The following is a 21,936-nucleotide window of genomic DNA, read 5'->3' on the forward strand; positions in this document are numbered from 1 at the left end:
AGAAGAAACAGATTGGACAAATTCTGACTGCTTTGGGAAAATGTTTGGGCAGTTTTTGCAAAATATTTATTGAAGTTACATTGGGTCTGGGGGGTGAGATTGGGTCATGCTTTTTGACACCCTTCAAGACCATCCATTTTCTTACCTGAGATTATGGATTTGGAAAGATTTTGCTGCCAACTTTTTTTTCTGTTTTTGTTAAATAAATAGGGTTTTAAACTGAGTTTTAAAAATGGGAGTTTTTAACTCAATTAAGCTCAAAATCAACGTGCAGCAAGATAGGGCAATAACAACGGTTTACTTCTGGAGCAACATTTGAAAGGGGCGGTACGACATTGCTCTTGCGGCCTTTCGTCCCATTTAAACGCGTGTAATGAAAGGCCGTAAGAGCAATGTCGTACCGCCCCTTTCAAATGTTGCTCCAGACTTTTTTTAAATTTGGTCGATGCAAAAAATTGCCATCGATTATGTTTCCCAAGCTCTTAAGAGCGTCACATGGCTCCATACAATTTTGGCACTTGTCCATACAAAATGGTAGGTAAATATTCTAAATCAGTATCTTTTGAAATAAAAAATCTGTTAGGTTTGGTGTATTGGGCAAAGTTCTGATGAAGATTATTCAGAAAAAATGGTGCACGGTAAAAATTGAGCTATTTTTCAACATCTTTTTTTCACAAAAAAATATTTCTCAAAATTCCTATTTTAATTTTTTTTATTTTTTTTTCAGAAGACAAATAAAAGTTTATAAAAGTATGGACAAAAATGTTCCGCCAAATTATGATTTGTTAAAAAATTGTTTTTTTTTATTTTGGTAAAAATAGAAATTTTACTCGATTTTGTTTTTACTTTAGTTTTTAATGCAATCATATTTGCAACGAAACAGTACTTATCAATTTTTTGATAAAGTGCATCGTTTTCAATACATAGCCACTTAAAGTTTAATTTAAACAGAAAAAGAATCAGTTTTTAGGTGTTTAAAAATAGTGTCCTTGATTGTTCATTCCTTAAAAAAATATTTCAAATAGTTGAGAAAATTTCCAATTAAATTTCCTGCGAGTTATTAGGGATTAGACTTCTGGTTTCTAAAAAACAGCAAGTAGGTGAAAGTAAAAGATTTTTTTTTATTGAAATTAATCATCATTACAGCTTTTGATTTTATGAAATAGAAAATCCTCTTTATACGCGGTGGCGTTACGCTTTTTATTTCGTAAAATTCAATACAATATTTTTGTAAGCTTCAGAAAGCGTTTTGTAGCTCTCAACAAAATCTACACATTGTTTTTAAAAGATAGCAAAAATGTTGCGCCGTTCCAGAGAAATCGACGAATTCGAAAAAAGAGGTTTCACTGTACCGAAATCTCCGAAACTAATAGTTCTATTTGCAATGCGAAAAAATTAAAAATTTGTAAGATTCTCAGATCTTTTCGTTTTTTTTTTTTTGAGAGATTTGGAATCAAGACTCAAGAGGTTGCCAGAAAAATCTGAGAATAACAGATTTTTCATGATTTTCCACGAGGTTTCCATAATAAAGATATATCATTATCGGTGCCAGATTCTGACAGATTTCGACAGATTTAAGATTTTCTGCCAATTTCAAAAATATTTTAAACTCAAATGAACGAGTTTAGTTAAAATTCGAAAAAATACTATATTCATTCTAATTAAAAAGTAAACCTATACATTTTGAGTACGAAAATCGCTTAGTCATCAGATTTTATAAACTTTTGAATTAATTCATATGCTCTCATCCAATCCCCATTTCTAAGTGCAGAACTTGCATTTCCTGATTTTTCCAGATTTTTCCACGGTCCTTGGCAAGATTTTTGCAATTTTGTTTTGGCAATCCAGATCAAGACTAACAATTTAAAAAAGGTCTAACATTCAATATAACGTGAAGATTTTGACCATTTTTGACCAGATTTTTTTCTAAATGGGTAATTCTATACCAACTCACACGAAATCGGGAAAAGTTGCCCTGACATTTGTCCCTGATCACGAATCCGAGGTCCGTTTTTTGATATCTCGTGGCGGAGGGGCGGTACGACCCGTTCAATTTTTGAACATGCGAAAAAAGAGGTAATTTTCAATAATTTGCAGCCTGAAACGGTGATGAAATAGAAATTTGGTGTCAAAGAGACTTTTATGTAAAATTAGACGCCCGATTTGTTGGCGTACTCAGAATTCCGAAAAAACGTATTTTTCATCGAAAAAAACACTAAAAACTTTTTAAAAATTCTCCCATTTTCCGTTACTCGACTGTAAAAAATTTTGGAACATGTCATTTTATGGGAAATTTAATGTGCTTTTCGAATCTACATTGACCCAGAAGGGTCATTTTTTCATTCAGAACAAAATTTTTCATTTTAAAATTTCGTGTTTTTCTAACTTTGCAGGATTATTTTCTAGAGTGTAACAATGTTGTACAAAGTTGTAGAGCAGACAATTACAAAAAATTTGATATATAGACATAAGGGGTTTGCTTATAAACATCACGAGTTATCGCGATTTTACGAAAAAAAAGTTTTGAAAAAGTTGGAGTGTAACAACGTTACCCCTTAGAACGAAGTTTCACGCAAATCGAAGACGGGTCGGGACAACTGCTGTGTGAGTTGGTGGGGAATTACCCAAATACTAAGCCCTAAAACTCAGTCGAAAATATTTTTTTTCGAAGAGTTCAGCCAATTTCGCATAAGAATAATATAATTTGAATAATAATTTGGACGTTTGTTCCGGCTAATATTTTGCTACAATAAGGGGACTTTTTCTTTAAATTTTGTTAATTGCAGTATCTGGTTTCTTTCCTTATTTTAGGAAAATCCTCACATTCGAACAGTATACGAACCACAACAAACGTCTAAAGAACTTGTAGTCTTATAGAAAACTAGCTGAACTTTTCTAAAAAAAAAAAAACCTTTTAAAGCACACGATTGAGTTTTAGGGGTTAAAAATGTTCAAAATCGTCGTTTTTCGTAAAATTCAGATAACTCGTAAAACATACATGCTACATCATTTTTTTGTCTGCTCTACTACTTTGTAGAACATTGTCACAATGTTGAAAGTAAGTCTGCAAAGATACAAAAACCACGTAAGGCCATTGCAATTATTATTTCTCGTTTTTGTCCTGACCCTCTCCCCCCCTCTACCACTTAAAGTTTTCCTAAAAAATCAGGGGGCAAAAATTAAAGTTTGACTCAAATTGACATTTTCATTGAAAAAACACTTGAATTGGATTGTTAACTTGTTAGATTACATTGCATAATACTTATTTATGTATTTTAATCTTAAAAAAGACTTTTGAATCCTTTATGAATATGAGCGCTCTAGGTCAACGGGAAGTGGGACAAATCGGGACTCATTGTTTTATGGTTCAAAAATGTCAAAAATCATAAAAAGGCTGTAACTTAGGCAAGTTTCAATATTCGTATTCCTGAGACAATTTGTCTTTCAAAAAATGAAGTTGAAAAAAAATAAGATGCTGCTTTTTCTGGTGACATCTAGTTTCTTTGGAAACAAACTTGATTTTCAATAAATGTGATTTGATGATTTTTTTCAATTTTTAAAGGGTTAAAATAGGTGAAAATAAAAAAAAATGCATATTTCTATTGTGAAATCGTCTCAGGAATACGAATATGATAAAATTATCACCAGAAAATAGGATCTAAGGGGTTCCCCGAGCAAAAACTTACAATCAAAAAATTCACTTCAAGAAAAAGGATCTATTTTACAGTCATGCCTTGGTTTAGCACCGCATATGTGGGATGCAAAACCGAGGCGTGCATAACCGAGGCACAGAGCTTATGGGATTTTGGCTATATGGGAGACATTGGCTTTAATCGTACGAAAAATCATGCGAACATCAACAAATTATAGTGTTTTGAAATCGAGATGATGTCAGCTATCCATTAAAATTATTATTCCATGAAAATTTTCACAAAAGTAGGTATTTATCCTGTATTTCGAAAATGCATTTTTTTCTCTAAAGAAACCAAAAATATATTGTAATTGCAATATGGGCAAAGAGTATTATATGGGTATCAAATGATCAGGTTTTTCATACATTTTGGATGTAATAACAACATTTTTAGAAAATACTCAAACTTTAACAAAACTACGTCTTTTTGAAAAAAAAAACTCCAAATTTCAATTTTTACAATATGGGTATCAAACGATCGGGATTTTTTCATAAATTTCGAATGTAATAACAACATCTTTAGAAAATACTCAAAATTTTCACAAAACTACGTATTTTCGAATAAATTACTAAAAATTTCGGTTTTTACATTGTGGGTATCGAACGATCGGGATTTTTTCATACATTTCGAATGAAATAACAATATTTTTTGAAAATACTCCAAATTTTCACAAAACTAAGTATTTCTGAAAAAAAATACTAAAAATTTCCGTTTTTACAATGTTGGTATCAAACGATCGGGATTTTTTCATACATTTTGAATGTAATAACAATTTTTTTTGAAAATACTCCAAATTTTCACAAAACTACGTATTTTCTAAAAAAAAATACTCAAAATTTCCGTTTTTACGATATGGGTGTCGAAAGATCGTAATTTTTTCATAGATTTCGAATGAAATAACAATATTTTTTGAAAATACTCAAAATTTTCACAAAACTACGTATTTAAGAAAAAAAAATACTTAAAATTTCCGTTTTTACAATGTGGGTATCAAACGATCGAGATTTTTTCATTTATTTCGAAAGTTATTAAAAAAATAAAAATATTCAAAATTTTCACAAAACTACGTATTTTTGAAAAAAATGATTTGATTATTCGATACCCATATTGTTAAAACTGAAATTTTGAAAAGTTTTACAAAAATACGTAGTTTTGTGAAAATTTTGAGTATTTTCAAAAAAAAATATTGTTATTACATTCGAAATGTATGAAAAAATCCCGATCGTTTGATACCCACATTGTAAAAACGGAAATTTTGAGTATTTTATTCGAAAATACGTAAGTTTGTGAAAAATTAGAGTGTTTTCTAAAAATGTTGTTATTACATTCGAAATGTATGAAAAAATCCCGATCGTTTCATACCCATATTGTAAAAATTTAAATTTTGAGTATTTTATTCGAAAATACGTAGTTTTGTGAAGATTTTGAGTATTTTCTAAAAATGTTGTTATTACATTCGAAATGTATGAAAAATCCCGATCGTTTAATACCCATATTGTAAAAATTGAAATTTAGAGTTTTTTTTTTTCAAAAAAAAAAAACGTAGAATGAATAATATTTTAAATGGATAACTGACATCATCCCGATTCCAAAACACTATAATTTTTTGATGTTTGCATGATAAAACATGATTTTTCGTACGATTAAAGCCAATGTCTCCCATATAGCCAAAAACAAGCTCTGTGCTTCAGTTAAGCACTGGGCCGTGCTTAACCGAGACAGCTGCACGGTGCAAAACCGGGGCAGTGCAAAACCGAGGCGTGCAAAACCGAGGTATGACTGTATGTGTAAACTGCCTTACCCAAAGCGTTATCAGTCTCAGATGTCCCCTACAAGCCATGGTCCATGCATTAAAATTTTATTGAAATTTGCCTAAGTTACAGCCTTTTTAAGAGTTTCGACGTTTTTAAACTATAAAACGTTGTGTCCCGATTTGCCCCACTTCCCGTTGACCTAGAGGGCTCATATTTCGGCCAGATGCTAATTTTATATGTACAAACAAGCCCAAAAAATGTCAGGCAGATTGGTAAGGTCGATGCAAGATGGGTAAGATTTGTCCGTGGACTCGTTCTTAAGTGAAAGTTCCAAGGAAATCGAAGAGGGGCGGGGCAACTGCTGTGTGAGTTGGCATACATTTATTAAATCATGTAAATTTTATTGTATCGAATGTTGAAAATCAACATAATTTAAATTACGAGCCTGATCGAGTGCCATAATTTGCATTTGACATTTATATTTTCCTCGATTTGCCAAGTGTCGATTTCAATGTCTATCGATTTGTGCCAATTAATTAGTGCGATCCTTTGTTCGTCAAGCGTCGCCCGATGTTGACACAATTGGTACAGCTTCTAACGCGCAGCTTTGAAAATCACGTTCTAATTAACATAAAGTCAGGCTTGCGACGAGACGTCAACGTGCGTTTGAAGCCTTAATTTAAAGCAATCAATAAATCACGTTGACTGGCTTTGCCGTGCCGACTCAACTTCAGCAAGCAGCTTTGGCCTGGTCATTTCCGGGCCGGTTGCAAATTATGTTTTGATTTATTTTTGCACAACTCACGGCCAGCGTTTGGAGGCACAGTGAAATAAATTGGAATTTTGCATTGTTGATAAAAACAGGAAGTTCCGTCGAAAACATTTCCACTGTGCACCACTTGTTTGCATTTTCAATCTCACACTGAATTGAAATCGCGTACTGGTGCGAGATAAAAAAAATGTATGCAAAATCGGTGTTAATTGATACGTTTTTTTTCTTTTTTTTTTGCGAAACCATTCTATGATCTGCATCCTGCCCGTGAATGTTTGGGGAGGGAAGTCGGCGAGAAAGAAAGGGGGGAGGTTTTCACTTAAATTGAGAATTTAATGAAATTGGTTCCATGAAAAGTATCGATCATGCATAATTATGTACGGAGGGAGTATGCAATCAAAACTGGTTCGACTATCGAGTTGCACCGGCTTGCATGCTGGAAAGTAATACATTTGAGTGATTAAAGTTGTGGGCAGGTGCGCTGGTTGATGGTGCTTTGGGAAATCGATAATGATTTATGTGCTTAAAGAGATGGTGTGAAATGCTTGTGATTGCACCGTTCTAGTAGAAACATTTAAAATCATTTTGTTATGATTAAGTTGAAATTTGCTTAAATTTGATGACAGTTGTTAAAAATTAAGCTGCAATATTACAATTCAAGTTTCGCTTTTGTTTTTCTTTTTGACATTTTTGACTGCAGGACTGTTGTTGACTGTTTTCCTAATCGTGAATTTATGATTGTTTAACTCTTTTAGGAGTGATTCCTGGCACCGGCTATTTAAATATTTTTGTATTGTGATGATGTCCCCCTTTTCCATACAAGTCTCCAAACAATTTTGCGGGCTGGTTATACCAAATGGGTAATTCGATTGGAAATTCTGATAGGATTGGTGTTTTCGCTAACTTTTCATGAGTTTTAGGTATACCATTTTACCATTTTCAATTATTTATTCAACTTTTAGTCAATTAAAAATTAGTTTCCAAAATACCTTTTTTTATTTTTTTTTAAATTTATGATATGAGTTATAATCAAGAATTTCGCTTTTATTGTTGTTTTATTTATTTCAAATGAAATTTTGTCCATGCAATTCCCTATGGCAAAGGAAGCCATTTTGCATCAAAAGTATTTCCAAACATCTCTCCATACAATTCCATACAATTGTCTAAAATGGACACACGCAAAAAAAAAATTGCCAGTTTTTGACTTATTATCACTAATTGTTAAATTCTCAAGAGACATATTTTATTTTATTTTCGTTTTTTTTTTACATTTTTAGGGGACTAAAAAGGCATCTTTTGCGCAAAATCTGGTACTGAAGATACGATTTTTTTTTGAAAACAAATTTTCATAAATCATGTTTAGATGAAAAATTAAATTTGTAATTGAAAATTATACACTTTTTTGCACTTTGCACTGCTTTTTAAGTTAAAAGGTGAAGTTCTCCGAAAAATATTTATTTTATGCAATTTAAAAATAATTAAAGAAGGATAATCACACAAGCAAAAAATTGTTTTTTGTTTCTTTTTTTGACTGTGCTAAAATACAGCCTCTTGAAGTTTATTCGCGATATCTTGCAACCTAATCGTTCGAATACAAATTTTGTAAAATTTTGTACTTTTCTCAAATAAATAATTAAAAAAAATTTAATTAAAAAAAATATTTGAAAGGAATCAAAACATTTATTAAAGACATTTTGGAATGGATTTCGAAATAATTTTCATTGGAAAGAGCTTAAAATGTCACTAAAGTTTCAACGTTTAACACTAATAATTGAACCAATAATGAGAGCTAGTTAGATGACACTGAGAAAAACAATTTTTAACAAAATTTAAACTTAAAAAGGCAATTAGCAGTCTGATCAACAATGTAAAATAGGTAAATGGTAGGAAATTCAGCTTTTCGAAAATATTTTTTTGCTGGGTGTTTTTCCTCTATTAGCTACTGCAATAATAAATACCTTGAAAATGCTCTGCACTGCACTTTTTCAAAAAAAAAAATAATAAATTTGTTTTTGAAAGCAAACTAAGGTTAAGTTTCGTTTAAATTTAATTTTGATCCTGGAAATTTATGAAATTTTATATGAAAGATTTAAAAACTAATGGCTTTGCGAATACATAAATCAAATCAAATCAAATTATTCGCTTTACAGCATTGCCTTGGCGTTCTCGATTGCGAGATTCCTACTCGAGACTAGGTGTTCGAAGGCTTGATTGATGAGACCTTAGCTTCCATCCACCCCGGGATTCGAACTGACGACCTTTGGATTGTGAGTCCAACTGCCTACCAGCGACTCCACCGAGACAGAGAGACGACTACATAAATTCATAAAATTATTTCAATTTTTATTTAAGATTGCTCGAGGTAAGCACAAGACCAATAACTTTTAAATTGAGTTTCTTTTAAACTTAATAAAAACAAGAAATTAAAAAGTTCTAATTTGAAATTTTATAAGGATGTAATCTTGAAAAAACTTTATCCCAGATTAACCATTAGATTTTGCCTTCCTCACTGAGGTAAGGCTTAAAATGTCACTAAAGTTAACATTTTAATGAACTTTGTATAAACACGTCGTAGACCCACCTTCTTGTATACATATCGACTCAGAATCGAAAACTGAACAAATGTCTGTGTGTATGTGTGTGTATGTGTGTGTGTATGTGTGTGTGTATGTATGTATGTGACCAACAAACTAGCTCATGTTTCTCGGCACTGGCTGAACCGATTTGACCCGAACCTGTTGCATTCGACTTGGTTTGGGGTCCCATAGATCGAGTTTTATACAGATTGAAGTTTCGATAAGTAGTTCAAAAGTTATGTATAAAAATGTGTTTTCACATATATCCGGATCTCACTTAAATGTATGTAAACTAAGTCTGGGTCCTTCATCCGACCCATCGTTGGTAAGGTTATCAAATGACCTTTCCAACGAGTTCAAAACATTGAAGATCTGGCAACCCTGTCTCGAGATATGCCCACTTAAGTGATATTGATGTACTTTTTGGAAGCCGGATCTCACTTAAATGTATGTAAACTATGTCCGGATGCACCATCCAACTCATCGTTGATTAGGTTATCAAAAAAACCTTTCCAACGAGTTCAAAACATTGAAGATCTGGTAACCCTGTCTCGAGATATGTACACTTAAGTTATATTGATGTACTTTTTGGATGCCGGATCTCACTTAAATGTATGTAAACTATGTCCGGAACCACCATCCAACTCATCGTTGGTTAGGTTATCAAAAGACCTTTCCAACGAGTTCAAAACATTGATGATCTGGCAACCCTGTCTCGAGATATGTACACTTAAGTGATATTGATGTACTTTTTGGATGCCGGATCTCACTTAAATGCATGTAAGCTAAGTCCGGATCTACCATCAGACCCATCGTTGCTTAGGTCATCAAAAAACCTTTCCAACGAGTCCAAAACATTGAAGATCTGGCAACCCTGTCTCGAGATATGTCCACTTAAGTAATATTGATGTACTTTTTGGAAGCAGGATCTCACTTAAATGTATGTAAACTATGTCCGGAACCACCATCCGACCCATCGTTGGTTAGGTTATCAAAAGACCTTTCCAACGAGTTCAAAACATTGATGATCTGGCGACCCTGTCTCGAGATATGTACACTTAAGTGATATTGATGTACTTTTTGGATGCCGGATCTCACTTAAATGTATGTAAACTATGTCCGGAACCACCATCCGACCCATCGTTGGTAAGATTATCAAAAGACCTTTCCAACGAGTCCAAAACATTGATGATCGGATCTTAAAAAATAAATGATATTTTTGTACAATTCCATCATATCAGCCATTGTTGGTAATGTGTGAGGAAGGCTCCAACCACATAGGTGGATTAAGTTAGTTTTTAAATAGTTTCCATTGCAAGCCACTATTATCCAAGATGAATTAACCATAATATTATGAAAGATGTAAACTATATGATAAATAAAATTCAAATAGATGCTTATTGGATGATAACATTATTTACAGTTAAAAAAGTATAAAAAAAGGTTTTGTAAATTTTAGAAAAAAGCCACAACTTTAGGGTGTTATAAAAAAGGGTGCAAATTTGTAAAAAATAAATCCGGATTCTTTCATAGTATGTTCTCGTAGATCAAACTTACGTTTTGCTCAGATATTTAAAAACGTGGGTTTTATAGAAAACCTAGATGTCTGGTTATCAAAAGATCGGAAATGTTATGCCCTTTCCGATGCCACATAGGTTGACTTGTGAATCGTGGACCGGTTTGTACGAAATTCCAACGAAAAATCTATTTTATCGTTACAAAGATCTCCAAAACGGTGTTATACCCACTGCAAAATTTTTATTTACCAATTCTATGACACTTAGTTAAATTAAAAGTTTGCATAATTAAGTTTAGATAAGTTTTATATAGAATTTCCAGAGTTATATTAACTTTTATACTAAGTAGTTAGTAAACTTTATATTCACTCCCAATCAGTCAAGGATGCCTATTTGGATTTGGGAGACTGGATTTATGGTGATTTGTCAACAAATAACTTTATTTTTGATAATTTTCCGAAAGGTGTACAAACTTTTTTTGCACATTTTTTGACTTTTGTAATAGTATTTGTTATATAACTTTTTATAGAAATCATCTTTTCATGAGCTTTTTGTAACAAAATGTTTGGCATGAGTTTCTGAACAAAACGTAGGGGAAAGTGGGGCAAGTGTAACAAGCTAAGGAAATGCTCGTTATAACCCATTAAAAAGTTAAAAAATCTGTCGGATTTTATTATAATCATTTTATTCTAGGTCTTGACTAAGACTTTGTTTAAACAAGTTTTTAAAAAATCCTGTTTTTTAATGTGAAAAATTGATTTTAAAATTTTTGATTTTCCGTACGTTCTACTCAACTAGTGGGGCAAGACGAGCAACCCGTTGGGGCAAGAGGAACAATGCATGAAAAAATATGGTAATTTGCTAACAATTGAACTGTTATCACTTAGATACATCAGACTAGAATGTATTTGAATGGTTTCTTCCATTTTTAGATTAAATAATAATATTTTGCTAAAAAATTTATCGTTTTTACGAAAAAAAAATACTACTTCGATGATAAATAGTAAATTTTCATAATATCACTATACTTTGTATGTACAATTTTTTTTAACGATTGTTTATCAGTTTTTAAGTACTTCCATGTATTTATTTCCCAATAAAATATGTTGTTGCAGCAATTCGTAATTTTTTCCATACTAAAAATCCATATGGTACACTTGCCCCACCTGAACAAGATATTTTAAAAGCTCTCAACAAAAATAACCAAAAGTTAAATCATACTTTGTAATAGGTGCATGTCATTTGTAGGGACACTACTGATCTAGGAAAAATAGCATTTTGATAAAATGAGCCTTAAAACGAACCCTAAGCCTTATTTTGTACTTTCCAAATATTATAAGAAAACAAAGGTTTCGAAAAAAACTTCATTAAATCTTATGCCCCGTGGCGTTTACGTCATTTTGGCGGTTATGTGGTAGTAGAATCAGCTAATTGCATTGCTAGCAACAATTCCTCATACTGGAAATAATCAAAATTGTACAAATTACGGCCGTATGAGCGATTGTTCCTCTTGCCCCATATGGTCGTCTTGCCCCACCTTCCCCTAATAGTAGGTTTCTGTAAAAATTTTAATTGTTTGCATGTTTCATCACAAAATGTGCATAGTGCCCAAGGGGTGTTAATACTTTTTTTACATACAGTATCTTTAATTATTTCAAATTAATTGTTGATTAATTTGAGACAAAAAAAAGTATTTGTGTTGTTATTTATCTGGTGATTTAGAGCAAAAGTATAGTTAAGTTTCAAAATCAAGGTCGAATTACCGAAATGAAAAAAAATATATATTAATCATTCATTGCCAATACCATCCAGTTTGATGCTCCACCTTTGATTTAATTTATATTTCTCATAAACCAAAAAGCCCATTACAGCAGATCCAGTTTTTCCCCCGGTGAAAAATTTATGGGTCCATTCTTTCTTCCTCTTGAAGGTCCAGTCTGGCCAACAATCTTCCATCGATACCTCCCGCCACTGCTGGGTTTCATGCGTAAAAACTTACCCCGTGAACTAGGCCTTGGCACGGCACGGGCAAAGAAAAACTCACTTTACATACAAACAGGACGCACAGCACAACTCGATCGACGTAATTTTATTACGTCGACTTCGCCAAAGCCTGATTTACTACCCTTCGAAAAGGTCACCGGACTGGTCGCTCGGGAACGGGAGCAAGGCTGGGGTCGTCGGAACAATTAGGCCCCTGCTTCTTGAACGACGATGATGATGGTCTACTTTATTTTTATTTTTTTGCGATGAAGATGAAGAAAATTGTGCCAACCTTGCTCTTTTACTGTCTTCCTCCCCGCGATCATTGGGCCCATTTATTTTCCAACCAAGTCCAAGTCGCTCATTTGTGACCATTTTCGCTTATTGAATTATTGTTAAACACGCCAGACTCGAGTCATCGTCGTCGACGGGGAACTTATCAATGAAGGGCTTTAAATTATGGCAACGATTGCTTTTCAATTACTTTTCGATCCTTCTCTGCCATTCTTTGCGCTTTTTTTTTATTTCTTGTTGAGTTCGCATTCCGTTTAGGTCATTTTAGCAAATTGGTATTAACTTTTTGTCCTGTACCGAAACACAGTGTCATTTTGCACGAAATTCTTGAATAAAAGTTTAAAGTATAAAATATCTCAAAATTACGATATATCGCGTCATTTATAAATCCCAAACCATAAGATACCGATTACATGCATTTAATTACACACCCAGCTATGATCAAGAAACGCTCGATGGTTCACATTTCGTGTGGGCAGTCGCAAATTTAATTGAATTAATCGTCCCTTTCGGCGCTTCCAAGCCCGATGTCAAAGACGTCAGGACGATGCGATGGTGACCGTGCACCGGTCGCTGCAGCGCAGATGTGTAGGACATAATTTTTGACCTGATTTTTAATCAATTTCTCAACGTGTGCTGGAGCTCAACTAGACGGGTATAATTTTTATCCTATATGGTGCTGTAAAGAGCAATTATGGGGCGTTCCGAAATGAACATGAGAGCGGATGTTGGTGGCGATTGATTTATGGGTTGTGGGCAGTTCTTGTGTTATTACCCTTCTTGATATCTTATTAAGATAAATAATGATAAATAGTAAATTTTGTGACAATGACCATTTCGTTCGAAAAAAAAGTTTATGATTATGTCAAACTCAATAAATTATACAAAATGCTTCGATTTTGGAAATTCTGTTCCGTTTCCGGACAAAGTCGTGTTTCTTTTAAAAACCAAATATTCAATTTTGAAATATTGTGTTTTTTGAAACACTGCTGAGTCCATTCTTGTCAGAGATGACCTTGAACGGCCAACTTATTCAAAATATTTTAGTGAATTCGCGATAACTCGTGTTGGTAAAATTGAATTCCTTTTGTTTATAAATCTTTTTTGATTTAATTGCTTGCTCTACAACTTTGTAAAACATTGATAAGCCCATATTATTCATTTTAACACAACATATTAAAATGAATAATATTGTTCTTGATGAAAACTGACCCTTCTCGGTTGTTGCTGATTTTAAAAGTACATTAAAATTCCAATAAAATTAAATAATCTAATCTAATCTAATCTAATCTAATCTAATCTAATCTAATCTAATCTAATCTAATCTAATCTAATCTAATCTAATCTAATCTAATCTAATCTAATCTAATCTAATCTAATCTAATCTAATCTAATCTAATCTAATCTAATCTAATCTAATCTAATCTAATCTAATCTAATCTAATCTAATCTAATCTAATCTAATCTAATCTTCAAAGATCTTCAAAAATATATTGGCATTGACAAAAATATATTCATGAGTTTTATATTCTTTCAAACATGAGCCAGGTTTTGAAAATCAATTGTTTTAAAACTAAAAAAAGTTTTCGCATTATTTCTAACATGCCCCGTTTTTTAATAGTTGTTTATGCAACAAGTTGCAAAAAGAGGATTTTTTTCAGCACGAATCGTTCATTTATCCAACGAGGTTCACCGAGTTGGATAATTACGAAGAGTGCTGAAAAAATCAAGTTTTGCAACGAGTTCCATACAACATTTTTTGCAATTCCAAAAACACACACTGAGTGAAATTTTTTGTCAAATTTTCATGTATTTTGTCAATAAATCGTTTAAATCAACAAAAAAATGTTGAAAAGTGTTACTTTTCAAAATAAGTGCTGAAAAGTTCAACTTTTCAGCACCCATTTGAGTGCTGAAAAGTAGAACTTTTCAGCATTTATTTTGAAAACTGTTGCTATTCGATTCTGTTATTTTTGGTACAGAAAAGTAGGCTATTTCGTCGTTCAAGAATGACAGGAAAAGTAAATAGTTTCACGACGGAATTGCAAAATTTTTTTTTTCATAGCCGATTTCTGTAGTTAGAGGGTGACGAGCGGGAATTCCCGGGAAAAATTTCCCGGGAAAAATTTCCCGGGAAATCGACCATTTTTGGACCTCTAGATTCCCGGGAAATTTGGTCGAGAGTCCCGGAAAATTTTATACTTATAAATATCGAAGCAAAATTTTATAAAATAATCAGAAAAACATTTGAAAACTCGAAATGGTTTAGAACATTGGATGTTAACTTGTCGAAAATTCCAATAATTATAATTGAGAGAAGCTTAAATAATGTGGAACCCATCATTTTCCTTATAGCATACTTAGCAGTTACATCCCAGAAATGAAATATATTTTTTTTAAGTTTTTTTTATCTTTTCATATAGGGGAACCTCTTAAAAAAAAAAATTTCCATTTCCTCTCTCGAGCATAGCAATTTTATTTTTGATGTCAATAAGTCATTTTGTGTTTCGCATCAATCTCAATATTAGGATATATTTTGGAAGAAATTTGGTTGGCAATCTGTAAAGATTGCCTTAATCTTTGTTAAGGTCCGGTACTTGTGAACATTCGGGTTTTCCTGGTAAATATTAATATATCTTCAATGAATATTTTCAGCTGACCTTAAAAAAATAAAATTGTTGCAAAAATCCCGATAGTGGGAAATAATTCAGCAATTCCATTTGAAAAGAACCTGAACCGAAAAAAAATTCTCCGATCGGCCTCAAAATTTGTCTGGGGGTTCCTGGGCCAAAATTATAAGACCCGTATTTTTGTTTGCCATTAGGGTGACCTACATCGTTCAAAGTTGGTTCGAAAAATGGCAATTTTCGTCATTTTTCGCAAAAACCACTTTTTTCAAAAAAAAATCATACCTCCGCGTAGTTTCATCTGCTTTTAGCTGTTTTAGACGCAAAAGAAAGATGATTAGTTTGGCTATTTGGGGAAAATAGCAAGAAGTTTCAAAAATCTAACTTAACATTTCAAAAAGTCGTATAAAAACTTAAAATTACTTTTTGACCGTGTCTGGACCAAAGAGCCTATGTTTGAAAATATGATTATCGGATTCCTCAGAAAATTTTACATTACTTGTAAAAAATTGGCGATGTCGAACCGTACGTTTCCGAGACATGATATTTTGAAAATAAAAAATGAGTTTTAAGACGCGCCACGCGCAAAAACAGAAATATGACGAAAACGAGAAAAAATCAACTTTTTTCACTAAAACTGCGATAAATTTAAAATTTTGGCGATGACCTACATGTTTGGGTATCGAAAGTTGCGTATAATACGCATTGCCAACGTATTACCAATTACGAAAATTGGAAATAAACTAATGTATGACCTTTCCTTTTAAAATTATTGGTACTATTGTCGTAGTAAAAAAACTCCCGGGTCTTGTGCAAATATGAGCTTTCTTGGTAATCTCTAGCTCGTAGAAATATGTAATTTGTAAACAACTTTTGTTGAACGTAACATTTTCGCTATGTTCCCCTTCGTGTAGCAGAAAACAAAACATTTTTTTGGAAAAACTAGTCTCAACAAAAAAGTTTACAGAGCTATCTATTTTGTAAAAAAAAAAATCAATTTCATTTATGTTGGAATGTTTACGTTTTTAAAGAGCAAGACGAATGAAAAGGAAGTGATGCCAGGTTTATTTCCAACAATATTGAATAAAGTTTTAAGCAAGCACACATTTTTTTAACCTCAAATGATTTTTTTTAATTTTGAAATTTTTAAAGGAATTTTTTTTGACCACTTTCATGACCAGGAACCGCTTCTGTCGGATTCCGTAAACCCGGGTGCGGTCATTTGGTGGCTTGGTGCAAGCCTGATTATGCATGAAATTTCGAAAGGAATTACTTTTGAACACTTTCATGACCAGATGGCCACTTGGCCTCGCCGGATTCCGTAGAACTTGTGTGTGTTCATTTGACGGATTGGTTCAAACCTCATTATGCTACTATAAACTATAAAAAATAAGACAACAAAAAAAAAATTTTTTTTCGAGATTCGATAATCCGAAGTGAAATTTTGCCGAGTCCGAACTGTATTTTTATTATTATAATCATTTTTATTTTTGAGTATTTTTGCAATATTTTGTTAGAGCAACTTAAAACATTTTTGATATATTTTATTTTTTTTTCTATGAGGTATTGTTTTGAATAGTACGTTTTTCAAGTATGTTGCAAAAAATACACGTTTTTTTGTTGTGTTCAGCCAATTATTCACCTATTTTTTAACACTGAACAAACTTTCGGCGAAACGTCCCATTTGCAAGCCTTTTGTCCATTCAACCCTATATTTTCATCCTTTTGTCATACATTCACACTCAACTGACCCAATATTTATCACCGTTTGCCAGTCCCTCGTTGATACCTCCGGAAAAAACGAGCTGTTTCCAAAAGCTGGTTGCATTTTCCGGACCCATTGTTCTGCCATCGTCATGGATCGGCGAAGGCTTCGTTCCTGTTTGTGTTTGCCATTTAATATTAATTTCAAAATTGAACGCACCGTTTAGTGGTGCGTTTGCATTGCACTTGGCCGTCGGTGCTTGTTGTCACGTTCTCTGGTCCAGCTGAACAGTCTTTTGCGGGGCTGTTAATTATGTTTTCGTTCGACGAGGTATTTTGCCGTCGAGCAGATGATTTGCATAATTACTCGGTGTGAAATCATATTTCTGCGAAGTCATATGAATTAGAGATTTCGGTTGCTACACAGAAATGTGGATTTTTTTTTGGAAATTTTGCAATCGAGTTTCCGGAACGTTACCTGCAATTTCCAGCCTTAATTGAGTGTCTTTCAGCGGGAACGACCAAATTCAAAAAACTTTTCGCGAGTCCTTTTTTTAGCCAGACAACGACGTACGTTGAATCTCTTGGTTGGGTGGTTGACGTGATTCGATAAAATCGCAGTTTGCAGCGCGGTAACTCATTTAGCAGCTCCTGTTTCCTACGGTACGGCGTGCGTGGTCTTTGAAGGTCTATGCAGTTTGTCCACGTGCTAGGGTGTATGTGTGCAAACTGAATCAGCGATGAATGCTCTGAAGGTGCACATGTAGAGCTTGCTAGGACGAGCAGTTCTCTACAAAATATGTGATATTTTAAATGACTTCGTTGAGATTTGAACTGATGCTGGCTAAAACATCTCTCGAGAATTTTGAACTTCATCCTGACGGTGCTGCAATCCAAGGGTCTGGTCCTTACAGAATTTTGGCAACCACGAAGGGTTTACTTATTTGAGCCATGTCGAACATTCAGTTTGGCTTCGTTGGCGGAAAATTTGATTTCAAGGGAGAACGGTTTCAAACAAGAATCAATGGCATGGTATCATGTTTTAAGGTTTGCTTTTTCAAAGAAGATCTCAAAATTGAGACCTTTAAGAAATTTTGACTGAAAATACTATTTCAGCATTCCTTCAACAGTAAAAAGTCTTTCCAGCCCTAATTGTTATTCAAAATCACCACCCCGTGCAAAGCTGCTGCAACCCCTTTGCGAGTTATTTATATTCAAATGAACTTTCCAACCCTTGACGCCATCAGCAAAAGCTCAAGCAAAGCTCCACAGAAGCATCGCCAGGTCAACCACAGAAGGCGCAATACCGCACAGTGCGGGCGGATCCGGATTAATTTGTAATGCTAACGAGGGCGATAAGTGTCGCAAAACTGCTCAGTCTAGATTCCGGTCCGGAGTTGTTCTGAAGGAGGGTAGCAAGTAGCAAGTGTAGCAAATCACCCCCTCGAGGAAGCAATTGAGATTAGTCCACTTCGGAACCCGCATAATGGGGGCTCTATGATATGCATAACTAGCGGAATGTGCTTGCCGCTGGTTCAACACACTGTTGCAGTTGGCTAATCTGAGCCATTATGGTTTCAGTGTTTTGCGGAGTTATTTGGTGTGGAGTTGGTGACCTACAATTAACATTTTTTCTTTCTTTTATTTTTGTCACTTCTAGGCTGTTGGGTTTTCTTCTTTTGGAACAAGTGTAGAGACCGTTTTCAGCTTTTTTTTAATTCATCGATCATATTGCACCATTTCACCATTTAAAATAATCGATGTTATCATCATGCTGATCTTCATAAAAAAGAAAAAAATCCCCAAGCAGTGTCAGGTAATCAAGACGCAATAAGTTCAAGGTTGTCGATTATGCAAAAATAGCCCCCCCTTGAAGGCAGACCCAAAGCAGCATCAGCATATTTTCCCAGCATCCGCGTCCGATCCAATTTCACAGCACATCGCATTCATTCATCTTCTTGCGTGTCCCCATCAAAGGCCTCCCTCCCCTGCACCACGTGCTCTGCCCTGCACCTGACGAAGACGACGTACCATAATAAGATTACACAGGGCGACTCTGGTCGAGATGAGCTTTGCTTCGACCAGCAGCGGCAGCACAGCACTGACAGACAGACGCGCAGACTGACAGCTTTCATTCATCTCCGGCTTCATCGAGCTTGGCACGCAGCGAAGACAGGGGAGAGAGATTTGATTGCAAGACGTCCACAACCGACCGGGTGAAATTGATATCGAGCTACTTGGGTCTGGCGGGGAAGGTGGGAAACAGGGTTGCTCGGAAAAGTATTCAGTTGTTTTTATTATGCCACATTTTTTGGAAATATTTAAGGTGAAACACTGTACTTTATATTTTTAATTATTTTTTTAACATTCAATACTAAGCCCTTTTGAAATGTTAGTCTTGATTTAAACATTAAAAAAATGTTTTCGAAAAGATCGGAAAATTTCACGAATGTTTAATATTTTAACATTGAAAATCGGACTATTAGTTGCTGAGATATCGTCATTAGAAAATGGTGGGTTGTTTGGGTGAGACTTAGTCTTACTCAATTTTCCTGTTTTTAAATCTTTGCATGGCTATACATCTCAACAACGAAGGGTCGTTTCAACAATGTTCAAAAAAGCAAAATATAGAGAATTTTATCAGCATGGGAACTAATTTTATTAAAATGAATAACTTTGCCTATTTAAAAAAAGTTATCTAAAAAAGGCTATAACTTGAAAATGATGCACTTTATCAAAATTTCACTAAACTTCTTTTCTTTTGCAAATTCAATATTACATCGAAAAATGAAATTGAAATAAAATTGTGACCACATTTTCGATTTTTTTGAAAAAATCCGTATTGATTCAAAAAGTTATAACTTCGTCAAAGTTTTTTTTGCCCGTTCTGTAAATTTCTGAAAATTTGACATTTGATGCTCTTTTAAACGTATCAGAAAATTAAAACAAAAATAAAAGTAGTGGAGCAGTTCTCTAGGATTTCGGTCATTCGATTTTTTTTTGTATTTTTTAATCCGACTGAAACTTTTTTGGTGCCTTCGGTATGCCCAAAGAAGCCATTTTGCATCATTAGTTTGTCCATATAATTTTCCATACAAATTCGGCAGCTGTCCATACAAAAATGATGTATGAAAATTCAAAATCTGTATCTTTTGAAGGAATTTTTGATCGATTTGGTGTCTTCGGCAAAGTTGTAGGTATGGATACGGACTACACTGGAAAAAATAATACACGGTAAAAAAATTTGGTGATTTTTTATTTAACTTTTATCACTAAAACTTGATTTACAAAAAACACTATTTTTAATTTTTTTATTTTTGATATGTTTTAGAAGGCATAAAATGCCAACTTTTCAGAAATTTCAGGTTGTGCAAAAATCACTGACCGAGTTATGAATTTTTAATCAATACTGATTTTTCAAAAATCGAAATTTTGGTCGTAAAATTTTCAACTTCATTTTTCGATGTAAAATCAAATTTGCAATCAAAAAGTACTTTACTGAAATTTTGATAAAGTGCACCGTTTTCAAGTTATAGCCATATTTAAGTGACTTTTTTGAAAATAGTCGCAGTTTTTCATTTTTTTAAATTAGTGCACATGTTTGCCCAGTTTTGAAAAAAATATTTTTGAAAAGCTGAGAAAATTCTCTATATTTTGCTTATTCGGACTATGTTGATACGACCTTTAGTTGCTGAGATATTGCAATGCAAAGGTTTAAAAACAGGAAAATTGATGTTTTCTAAGTTTCACCCAAACAACCCACCATTTTCTATCGTCAATATCTCAGCAACTAATGGTCCGATTTTCAATGTTAATATATGAAACATTTGTGAAATTTTCCGATCTCTTCGAAAAAATATTTTGGAATTTTCAAATCAAGACTAACATTTCACAAAGGCCAAACATTCAATATTACGCCCTTTTAAAATGTTTGTCTTGATTTGAAAATTCCAAAATATTTTTTTCGAAAAGATCGGAAAATTTCACAATTGTTTCATATATTAACATTGAAAATCGGACCATTAGTTGCTGAGATATTGACGATAGAAAATGGTGGGTTGTTTGGGTGAAACTTAGAAAACATCAATTTTCCTGTTTTTAAACCTTTGCATTGCAATATCTCAGCAACTAAAGGTCGTATCAACATAGTCCGAATAAGCAAAATATAGAGAATTTTCTCAGCTTTTCAAAAATATTTTTTTCAAAACTGGGCAAACATGTGCACTAATTTAAAAATGAAAAACTGCGACTATTTTCAAAAAGTCACTTAAATATGGCTATAACTTGAAAACGGTGCACTTTATCAAAATTTTAGTAAAGTACTTTTGATTGCAAATTTGATTTTACATCGAAAAATGAAGTTGAAAAATTTTACGACCAAAATTTCGATTTTTGAAAAATCAGTATTGATTAAAAATTCATAACTCGGTCAGTGATTTTTGCACAACCTGGAAATTTCTGAAAAGTTGGCATTTTATGTCTTCTAAAACATATCAAAAATAAAAAAATTAAAAATAGTGTTTTTTGTAAATCAAGTTTTAGTGATAAAAGTTAAATAAAAAATCACCAAATTTTTTTACCGTGTATTATTTTTTCCAGTGTAGTCCGTATCCATACCTACAACTTTGCCGAAGACACCAAATCGATCAAAAAATTCCTTCAAAAGATACAGATTTTTGAATTTTCATACATCATTTTTGTATGGACAGCTGCCGAATTTGTATGGAAAATTATATGGACAAACTAATGATGCAAAATGGCTTCTTTGGGCATACCGAAGGCACCAACAAAGTTTCAGCCGGATTAAAAAATACAAAAATTAAAATTGAAGAAAAAAGACCGATTTCGTAGAGAATTGCTCAGTGTTTCTTTTTTGCAAATCAAATTTTAGTGACAAAAAGTAAAATTAAAATTCACCATGTTTTGTTTTACCTTGTATCATTTTATTTTTCAGTGTAGTCCTTCTCCATACCTACGACTTAGCCGAAGACACCAAATCGATCAAAACATTCCTTCA

The 21,936-nt window shown here is 33.3% G+C and overlaps 1 protein-coding gene across 3 annotated transcripts in view; it reads right to left on the reverse strand.

Moving 5' to 3' along the window:
• Positions 1–21,936, reverse strand: part of LOC6051146 (calcium/calmodulin-dependent 3',5'-cyclic nucleotide phosphodiesterase 1A) — a 660,139-nt gene that overhangs the window by 553,503 nt on the left and 84,700 nt on the right. The window lies entirely within an intron of this gene.

The sequence above is a fragment of the Culex quinquefasciatus genome, chromosome 2 (genome assembly GCF_015732765.1).
Source record: "Culex quinquefasciatus strain JHB chromosome 2, VPISU_Cqui_1.0_pri_paternal, whole genome shotgun sequence".
Classification (NCBI taxonomy): Eukaryota; Metazoa; Arthropoda; class Insecta; order Diptera; family Culicidae; genus Culex; species Culex quinquefasciatus.